At 44.3% G+C, this 10,883-nt stretch overlaps 1 long non-coding RNA gene across 1 annotated transcript; it reads left to right on the forward strand.

The window, feature by feature from the left end:
• Window positions 1–1,232: 1,232 nt before the first annotated feature.
• On the forward strand, window positions 1,233–10,878 carry LOC134102081 (uncharacterized). The gene is made up of 3 exons (XR_009941477.1): window positions 1,233–1,297; window positions 1,656–1,723; window positions 10,774–10,878. It is a non-coding gene; the product is annotated as an uncharacterized LOC134102081 (long non-coding RNA).
• Window positions 10,879–10,883: the final 5 nt, after the last annotated feature.

Below are 10,883 nucleotides of genomic sequence, written 5' to 3' on the forward strand. Positions count from 1 at the left end.
GAACATACGGGTGTCATATTCATGCAGGCAAGCCATACGATTTTTAAACTTGGGCAAGAGTTTCAAACACTCATTGTTTTCACACAGCCACAATTAAGATTCAGCACCTTGGACAGTGACATACTGTCCGTGTAGGAGGATGAGAAGAGTCTTCTCTTGCCTTTTGACTTCCTGTCCAGAGGCCACATCGATCCATACATCATATCGCACATACAGAGAACTGACAGATCTTGAGAAGATAAGACTTGACTGTTGCACAAAGGCAGACCATTGTACCTCAGCCATTTGATTCTCCCCTCATATTCACATCCACACATAGGCTATGAATAGGCTAATTTATAATCTCGACTGACATCAGATTCCTATCTGCAGCTGTGATTCAGTGCTCAGACAAGTCATTGTTTTTCTGCCCATACCTGCTCCTTATGAAAATGCCAACATCCCTGCAATAGCACAAATAACAGTTATGGATTAGATACCATCCTCTGCAGTGTTGTGACTCATGTCATTACAAGACATATGAGGATCCCCAGAGCAGAGTTGTACACCATGTTTGTCTCACAGATATAGACGAACTGGCAGATGATGGATCTGACATTAACAGCTGAATCTCACCCTCTAACATTTTTTTTTTTTTAAGTTGTATAAAATAAAACCTTAGTTTTGGTTAAATCCGAGGACATGCTTGAAGAGTGTCCACCACAAACACATTTATCATATAGGGAAATAGGAGAGAGAGACAGAGAGAGAGAGAGAGAGAGAGAGAGAGAGAGAAACTCCCACAGTACAACATAGCCTAAACACATTGAATTTGTTATTGTCACTTCTCAAAGTACCACAGGGGAAAAAACCGTCACACTGCAACCCTTTCAAAAATGCAGTCCATGAGTAGGTGATCCCTGAAGTTCTTTGCATTATAGATTACTTGAATGTGGAGAAAGAGCTCAAAAGAACGGCTAGTTGATGCAAAAGAAGGCAGTGAGATTAAACAGCAGTTATCATTCCCTCCTCATCAGCGGTATTAAGTGTATCCTCCAAAAAACATCACAGAGGACTACTTGTCTTCTAAACATGTGACAGAGTGTGAGGGGGGCAGCAAAGAAGCATAGCGTTCGCGACTGCCGCCGCCTAGGTATTGAGAGCGGGCTCTCACACTCTCTAACACGACGATGCAGAGTAGGAGGGTCAAGCAGAGCTATGTGGTGACACTGACTTTATCAAGGAATATTTAACCGATGTTCGCTGGCGCCGACCGAGTTGCTGTTATTCAGTCGCATTCCGCTGCAGCTGTCCTCTTGTGAGTTCGTTGCTATTTTGTTCGTGGAACGCACACATCTTCCATCTTAATTGTTAAAGCAGTATTCCCAGTTGCCTTCTTCGCCTCTCGGATGTTCTCATTTCGTAAAGTCTACATATTTTCTAATGTCGCCGGTTTCAAGAACATTAATCCTCTCAGGATAAACGTACTTCATAAACGAAGTTCATCAAAGGACTAGTGCGCTGGAAATTATGCCTAATTATTCTTTGGTAACAGACTTTGACTGCTGATTGTAATTTCAGTTCGTTAACGACAGTTGTGTGTGTGTTTTTTTGTGGGGTTGTTCTTTCACTGTCTTCACGTCACGAAGTTTTCAGTTGTATGTTTACGCAAACAGTTTGCTGCAGGATTTTACCGAAGAATGGGACAGGATCTGACGAACTTTGCCTTATGCTCTGTACTGCGGTGAGTTGTCATGTGGCGACTACCTTTTGATGTCATTTCTATTGCCTAATGTCATTTAAGGTGCTGAAATGTCTGATCACATTTCTTTTCGGAATGCATTTGTATGAGTCATAGTATGAACACTGTAGTCTACCATGTAATGTTCAGATCGACATGCTGCCTTTTTGCGCTGGTGTTTATCGGTGTGAGAGATCTCTCTCTCGATCTCTCTCTCCCTCTCTCTCTCTCTCTCTCTCTCTCTCTCTCTCACACACACACACACACTCAGACTCTCTCTCTCTCTCTCTCTCTCTCTCTATTTCTCTGTCACACTCACACACTCTCTCTCTCTCTCTCTCACACACACACACACACACACACACACAGTCTCTGCCCATCTCTTACACTGTCTCCCCCTCTCCCTCTCTTTCTATCTCTTTCTCTCTCCAGACACTCACACGGATACATGCACACACACATACACACTCACATATGCGCGTGCGCCTGCACACACACTCTCTCACAGACACACAGACACACACACACACACACACACACACACACACACACACACACACACACACACACACACACACACACACACACAAACATAAACACCCAAACCACAAACAAACAAACATCCAAGGATCCCCCAAAGGCCTGTTGGCTTTTCTGCAGGGGATCAAATCTCTTAACACTGATGAACACTGAATAGGATTGCAGAGTGCCATTGAAGCATAAAGCACCAGCTTGAAGCTATTCAGAAACTATTTTTACAGTGATTTACTAATTAAAATCTGTAGCCCTTAGCCTTTCCAAGGCATCACAGACAAGTCGTTTTGATAGCTGGGTAAGCTTGTAACCCTCTTGATTAATGGCAACCACTTCCTGGCAAATCAACTGTAAAGGTTTATGCAAAGCGAGTTTTCTAGACCAAACATGCTAACGGCTGTTTTGTCTGACTGGAATATTCAGCCTGCTCGAGAGCAAGTTTATCCCGGTTCATTTGCAAAGGTCTCTGAACCATATTCGATATAGCATTTACATCGATCCCCAACAATTGTTCATTTTAATTCACTCTCATTGGTGGTGCCCCGCAAAATGTGCATCAGGAAATTGAACACATGCAGTAGCCTAACCCGACCCTCGTATCACGTGTTCCCAGACACGGCAAGAAGTGCATCGCGTGGATGCTAGGATCTTAATCTGCAATGAAGTTTTTGTATGGATGGAGCCAAAGAGGGGAATGCTACTGCTACACCAAAGCTGAGCTTTGGGGAGGGAAGTGTGCATTAAGGGTTTTGTCAGAGCAGTAGGAGACACACTGTGCTGCAGTAGGCTGTCTCCGAGGCTTTCTCGCCAGCCAGAGCGTGCCACAGCCAAAACCCTGAGAGGATTTTAGCGACAAGCTGTTATGTTGCTGTTTATTACCCCACAACAAGGTCACTGTTTGCCATCCTACCGATCAGTTCAGCCAGACTTGGGGATATAGACACATGGGGGGCTCAGGAATACGCCAGCCCCTTGTTTCGAACAAAGACAATGGGATTTGAAAAAAAAAAAACGTTGTTTTAAATCCACACAATATCACTGCTCACACATCTGTACGGCACGATATGAAACGCCACCTCTGCACGCCACGCGCACTGGGAATTGCTACGTTTCCAAAAAAAGACATTGATGTCGTATTGCCTCAGACACAATGCACGCTAAGTTTCAGAGGGCAGCCATGATGATAATGAGCATAATTATGTGTATTCATAAAAAAATCCGCAGCAGCGTTGACCCTTGACCAAGCACCAACCGCACTCCATTCAGAGCGTTTAACTCAGCTGTGTTGGAGCACAATGGGAGCGGGTCTTGTTGCAATGGTGGCACTGTCTCCAGCGCCTGACAGGTCTGTGTACTCAGTAAGTCAGTCTCCAGCACCTCCACTCCATTATTTGCAGATTCCTTGAGTGTTGGCCCTTTGTGTTGTGAAGGCTTGTTGTAAGAGGGCTAGGCAGTGGAAGCCAGTTGCTGTGTGCTGCGTGCAGCTCAGTCGAGGTGGCTGAAGGCAGTGCATTCACCTTCTGTGGTGGATTGTGCGATTGTGTGTGCGGCGGCCCAGCTGTCTCGCATCTCTGCAAACCCTGGCACAGTTTGGACATCTCTAAACCTCCATTTAGAGGTCCTGGCACACACATAAAGGCGAGTTTAAAGACGAAAAAAAAAAGGAAACACACAGTGAAGGCACACACACACACACACACACACACACACACACACACACACACACACACACAAACACATACACACGCGTACGTCTGCTCGCACACGCGCACACACACAAACATCACAGTCAATGCTGCCACCTCAATGGTCCATTCATCCTGTCCAAATGAGTGATTTAGTCATAGATCAGAGTCCGTGAGAGCCCTCTTATTCAAACGAATGTGCTTGGAGCCTCAATGGGGGCCTTTGCCGACAAATCCCCGTCTCCGGCTAAAGTGGCCCCTAACAACTCCTCAAATTAATGAATAGGCGACGCGTAAAAGAGCGAGCGCAGCAGCAATTTTAAAGCATCAAAAAAGGAAAAAAAAAAATAAGGCAGGGACAAGAGGAGGAGAGGAGGAGAGATTGCTCAGGCTCTCTGCAGCCAGGCAGAAAGGCAAAGCAGGCCGTTGGCAACGAGAGCGTCTTTGTGCTGAGCATCCATTGCCCATTATTTTATGATAATGAGCAAACGAGCGTATCCCCCAGAATCTGCCCCGACGCGGGCGCTTTTTTTTTTTTTATGTGACACAGATGAGAAGAAAGCGGCGTGCGCACGACCGAGATTGGCAGCCTGATTAGGGCTTAAAAAACAAAGATGCCTTGAAAAGGAGGTGGCGTAATTGAGATATACATGTGTATGGCGGGTGTGCATGCAAAGCCAGATAAAGCCGACACACATCCCTCGCCAGGCCTCATAAAATAAAACTCCGCAGTGGAAACAAAAACCCATAAAAATGCAAGCGGGAACAAAAGGAAACGGAAGCCCCTTTTTGTATTCTGCTATGTGATGCCATTACTGGAAGGCAGCCCTCATAAATCATCAAACATACAAATAAAGTTCTAGAGCGTTCACACTGAGCAAAATGCTGCTCATCTTAAATGCACACGCTCATAGTGGATGACTGAAATACTTGTGTGAACTATGGATGAAAACAAAGGGCATCCAATTGAAATATGGCTTTTTTAGCAGATATACGCCGAATATGGCGTGACTGGAGCCCTAATAACCTTTTTTTAAGTGGAACCTCTGGGTCTGGTCGTTTTTAAAAGGCCTGTGTGTGTTTTAGTGAGATTTATAGATGCTTTCCCCCTACTGTCTTGCTCCCAGCTACCCTGTGATATGCGGCCAAATAAAAATGTACAAGTGAGAACTTTACGAGCTGGATGGCAATAATTAAAGGCACATCTTTGATTACTTCCTCTGCATTGATTATGCCAGCAGCTTTTATGCTGTTCTAAATCCTTCCCTTTGTCCTGTTTAAACATTCCCTGCTAATTGATTAAATCTAATTTAGATGGTAAAGCATACAAGTCTACAAAACCACAATTAGCCATGCCATGCTGCATCCCACTTCTTATCACCGCTCGTCAGTGGCTGATGATATGTCCATGACTCAGCGCTGATATGGCATGAAATCAATCCCACAGCATTTACATAGTAAAGATGTAGAATAAATCACACTGCATTTTAATGACATATCACCGCAAATGCAAAACTCACACCTACACAGACACACACACACACACAGACACACACAGACACACACACACACACACACACACACACACACACACACACACACACACACACACACACACACACACACACACTATCTTGAGGGTTTGTCAGTGCACACCTTGCAGAAAATCGTGGGCAGATTGGGTCATGTTGTGTTTAACATTTCAACAGCGTCCGGAGTATTATTTTTTTGTCTCAAAAGTTCTCAACTGTGTATATCTCAAACTGACAGCAAGAGAAGAGAAGATATTCGATTTTTTGAACTCATCACCTGACACAGTGGCAGAATGCCTGATTTCATACTTGTTTTGTTTCAGTTGATGCATTGGCTTTGATTTTTCCCCCCCCACGTGCACGTCTTGGTACACACATGCTCGTCTTGTACTTCCTGATAAGTAATTATGACTCGGAGACATAACTTCGCACAAAAGGAATGTGTTACCTCTGGCGTCCATTGAAAGGTATTGTTGACTGTGGGAGCGCGAGAGATAAGTGGGTTAATTAGGGGCAAAATTTCCATTAGTCAGCACTGGAGGGAGGATGTAGAGTTTATCAGTTCCTGTTTTAGACTCGGAGGCTGGTTCTAGGGCTAGCTCCGAGACACGATGTTAAGTGCCAGACGCACCACTTGGAATCCTGTTGAAGAAATTTTAATGAAACCTTTTAATCAAATCCCCTGCCATGCATGACATCCACCGACATCCACTCGTTTCCACCCACTCCCCCATAACCAAGCCACGTCGGCAGCTCCCCCACCTCCATTTCAAAATGTGCGGAAATGTGGAGCTATCACAAAGAGAGCCTTGTCCATTCAGTGGGTCCTGGTTGGGGGGAGGCTCAGGCACTGTCCTGTCAGTGCTGGTGTGGACTCTGATAGTGTCGAACAGATGCTCCGAGCCAGAGGAGAACTCACGCAACACTCGGCTCTCTAAATAGGCTTAGATAAACACCTTGGAGAGATTGGCTTTGGGACTGCTCAAATCTCATCAGCCCCCGATCATTTCCCAATCATTTCGAGGCCATTTAAAGAGAGAGTGTGTTTGCTCACCGTTTATACTCCAGGACTAAGGGGTAAACATGTTGTGTCTGAGGAGGGGGCAAACAGAGTGGCCAATGGTGTTTTCATATGTGGACTGAGGTGTCATGCGGAGTACAATGTGAACACAATCCAAGCTCTCTGAGGCCAGTGATTCCAAAAAGCAGTGTGTAGCTGAATCATAAAAGATGTTGTTTTTGCCTCCTCCTGAAAGCACTCCGGTGAATTTCACTGAATTGCAGAAAGGCTGTCTTGCACCCAGACACACAGAATAACCGCAAGTCTGTGGTTGTGTAAAGAAAGGGGCCAGAGACTGCTTCATAAAGCTTTGACCTATTTACTGATGCTGGGATTGCCCTAATTCCATGATAAATTGTATATTGATCATTAATTAGGAGGTGCTGCTTTGGGTCCTTGGGTTTGATAGGATCCTTTTGGTTTTACTAGGCTGAAATCAGGTCCTGGTTTAACCCACACACTCACTCACTCACTCCCTCAGACTATGCTTTGAATGGTATGTGTTAAAGGTTGTGCCATTCATGTCTCACAAGAATCAGTCTTCTATCTCAGATGAAGAGGAGAGAGAAAAGATGAGCTTGTATGTTAGATGGTAGTTCACTTGAAATGGTTTTGTTGGCATGGGTATTCCATATCAAATGGACAAATCATCATGAAGTCCAAATGAATATGGTCGATCATTACGCTCATTCTAAGATGCAAAGTACCTCTGTTGCATAGTTTTGTGGAATGTTTCATGATGGCATCCTCCAGGGTGTGTATACACAACCTTGTGTTTGTAGACATTTAAAGGACAAATTATAATAAGGATATTTTCCTTGGGTGATGAAAACATTCTGGTGCAAGTGTTCCTTTACGCAAAGGGCCAGAATGAAAAATACTCTGTCAAAGAACAAGGCTACGAGGAATAATATATTGATGTGCTGTAGTGAATACAAATGCACTATAAATGTGGCATAAATGATACATTTAGAGACTGCTAACCTTTGTAAATGTGAATTCATTTTTAATGTGTAGGATTGTTATGTATAATAGCGCTGCTATCAACCACTGTTTGATATTCTGAAATCATTAAATTGAAATGGCCTTGTATGGATGTATATGAATGATGTGTTGTAGATCGGTCAACATCAGTCATATCTCTGATCAAAGCCATGATAAGCTCTACCACGGCTGTACAAGCCTATGTGCTGTAATGTAAATTAGTGTTTCTGTAATAATTATAACGCAGCATAAGACAGGTAATCACATACGGATCAGATTACTCAACAATGTTACTTTCAATCATCCATCATCATCTATCATCTCTCCCCTCTATCCCTCCCCTCCCTCTTTCCCTTCATCTCTCTCTCTCTCTCTCTCTCTCTCTCTCTCTCTCTCTCTCTCTCTCTCTCTCTCTCTCTCTCTCTCTTTCACACTATGTCTTCCTCTATCATGTTCTTTGCCTAATGCGCTGTATAGCAGTGACTTGACATCTGGTGGTTATTTGGCTTTAAAGAGAGATTTGGTTGAGGCCATTTTTGTCCATGCAGCCATCATCACATTCTGCATAGTTTTGAGTCAAGCAAAAAAGCATACATTGACACACACACACAGACACAACCACACGCTACACACACGCACACACACACACACACACACACGCACACACGCACGCACACACACACACACACACACACACACACACACACACACACACACACACACACACACACACACACACACACACACACACACACACACACACACACACACACACACACGGGTCGGGGGTGGAGGCTGTTCCATTGTAATACAAGATTGTCCTATGACTTTGCATTGTTTGGAAAGCAGATATTGTCCACACACATAATCTTTTCAACCTCTCCCACTAGGGTTATCAAATGGTCCTTCAGAAACACAGAGCGGTAGCCTGCCACCATTACCACATTTCGGAAAAGCCTCAGGTTATCTCATCCCAGGTTGTATGCAATTATATTTCAGGAGAGCTGCTGGAGAACTGCAGCCTCAACCAGCAGATAATAAAAATGCATTTCACTTCCAGGCCAGATATTTCATTTGTTTTTAAAAGGATTAAGGTGTGCCACACCATGTAAGGCGGATAATTTTACTTTAGATTATGAAACATATTGCGTGTACAAGCACAATTGTTATCCAATAATGCCCACACACAACGTGCAATGAGACACACTTGATATTAATTCCGTCGAAAGTAACAAAAAATAACGGTACGTGTTGTTTTCAAGACAAAATGCTTACTGATAGCACAACTGTAGCTGACTCAGAATGTAGCAATCCATGAAAGTTTACTTACTTGAGGAAGCTAAATATTCCCAAGCAAGGGGGTTAGAGCACTTGCTACCAAGTCTTTCATCTTCCCTGCTCTGCTCTTCTCTCAAAAATGTACAGACGTGCACATTTGGAGTATTTTGCTTTATCTACCCCGTGCATTTGTTAACCGACAGCAGACATTGAGAAATCTCTTTTAGCATTGCACCTGCTGAGCCCGTACCATGGGATTGCCATCAGCATTCAGCGCAAAAACCACTGCATTCACAATATTTACTCTCACTATGTTTACCCAGTCCTTTCATACAGCCGAGGAAAAGTCATTAGGCATTACAGTTTAATTGTATCGACGGCGAAATAAAGAAAGAAAGAAACAAACAAACAAGAAAACAAAAACAGCAGAAGTTGAGGGAGGGAAAAACGCTCTCTGTTTAGGAGCCTCTGTTTGGCGTGGCGTATCACTGAGGGGGGAACTTTGATGCATTGTGGGTCCCCCACTGAGCACTTTCGCTCTGATCCAGCAGGGTCTGCTCATCAATATGCATGGCGGCGCGCGTGGATGTCGACACTGAAGAATTAGATGTCATGCCGCAAAAACCCCGGCTTTTAAATCTGGTGTAATCACAGCTTTTTTTTTCTTTAAAAAAAAGAAAGAGAGAGAAAGAGAGAGAGAGAGAAAGAGAGAATGCATTGTAGCTAAGATCAGTGCTGTGTTCGCGCTGGTAGCGATCTACTTATCTGTGAATTACATGCGGGCTGTACTCCATTATGGGTGCTGGCGCTCGGTACACACCTCAAGGTTGGACAGTGTTCTGAGGACAAAGACAGGACACCGATGACACAAATTAGCCCTAGGTGCCTTTCAAAGTGAACTGCAAATGATGTGATAGAAAACTTGGAAGGCGGTTTCTTCATCACGTTTCAATTTCTCCATTTCTGTCATGGAGCACGGGGGCTTCTGATGTAGATTTGATGTGTTAACCTTCCTTCTGACCTATCACTCCGCTCCTTTGATTCCCACTGCACGCGCACTGAACGAATATCATAACTTTTTTTTTTTTTTTTTTTTTTTTTTCTTTTTCTGGAAAACCCGGGCATATGGCAGGCAAGGGGTTGACAGACTGTCATCAGACTACAGTAATGAGACCTTTTCTTCTCCAACATCTGGTTTTGACACGGCTGCGGGCAGCGCTGATTGACAGCCAGGGGAGGAAATATGGGAAACGATAGGAGTCCTGAACAAAGCAGAGGGAACAGCAGGACACGCTGCACAGAGCGCCGCGCCGCCGCTAAACATAACCCTGCCATGGCAGCTGTGTTCTCACCACGGACAAGCAGGGAGAGATCAACCATGGCTCGCTGTAACGCCTGAGCTCTTGATAGTGTACTGTGGCCAGGGTGGCAGGAAATTTGTAAAGTTCTGGTCGTTAAAGAGTTTTTCGAGTCAACAACATTTTGTTTGTGTTCACCGGAATGAGCTATAGAGATAAACAGTACTACTTACAGAGGAAAAATATTAATAATGAGTGCATTCAATTCAACAGGGTTCTAATTGCCCAAGCTATCTTAATTTTTCTCAAGCGCCAAATAATACAAGTTATTATGCAACGCACATTTTAAGGGAATACATTAAGCTTCTCACTTACCGACAATTAGTAGACCATTGCCTTAATGTTTTATCTTTTGTCTCCATTCGCTGACAAGATCTCTCTGTAGTCCTAAAAAAGACTTTAAAGCTTAAAGGAAGGAGGCCGTTATAATTCTCTAATTGCCTCCTTTGTGTGTGTGCCTCAGTCTCTAGTGAGTCTGGAATTTGAATTTGTGCGTGTGTGTGTGTGTGTGTGTTCGCATTATGCTACGTGTGAGTATACATGAGGGCCTTCCTGGCTGCGTCTTTGGAGATCAACTGTTCAATCTCTCTCTCTCTCTCCTTCTCTCTCTCTCCTCGCCCAGGTGCGGATGGGGAACAGAGGGAATGCAGAACTCCCACAATTCCCAGAGGTGGAGTGAGCTAGTGTCCCTGTGCTGCTGCCGCTGCCACTGCTGCTGAGACCCCCCCCCCT

Source organism: Sardina pilchardus, chromosome 15, assembly GCF_963854185.1.
Source record: "Sardina pilchardus chromosome 15, fSarPil1.1, whole genome shotgun sequence".
Classification (NCBI taxonomy): Eukaryota; Metazoa; Chordata; class Actinopteri; order Clupeiformes; family Clupeidae; genus Sardina; species Sardina pilchardus.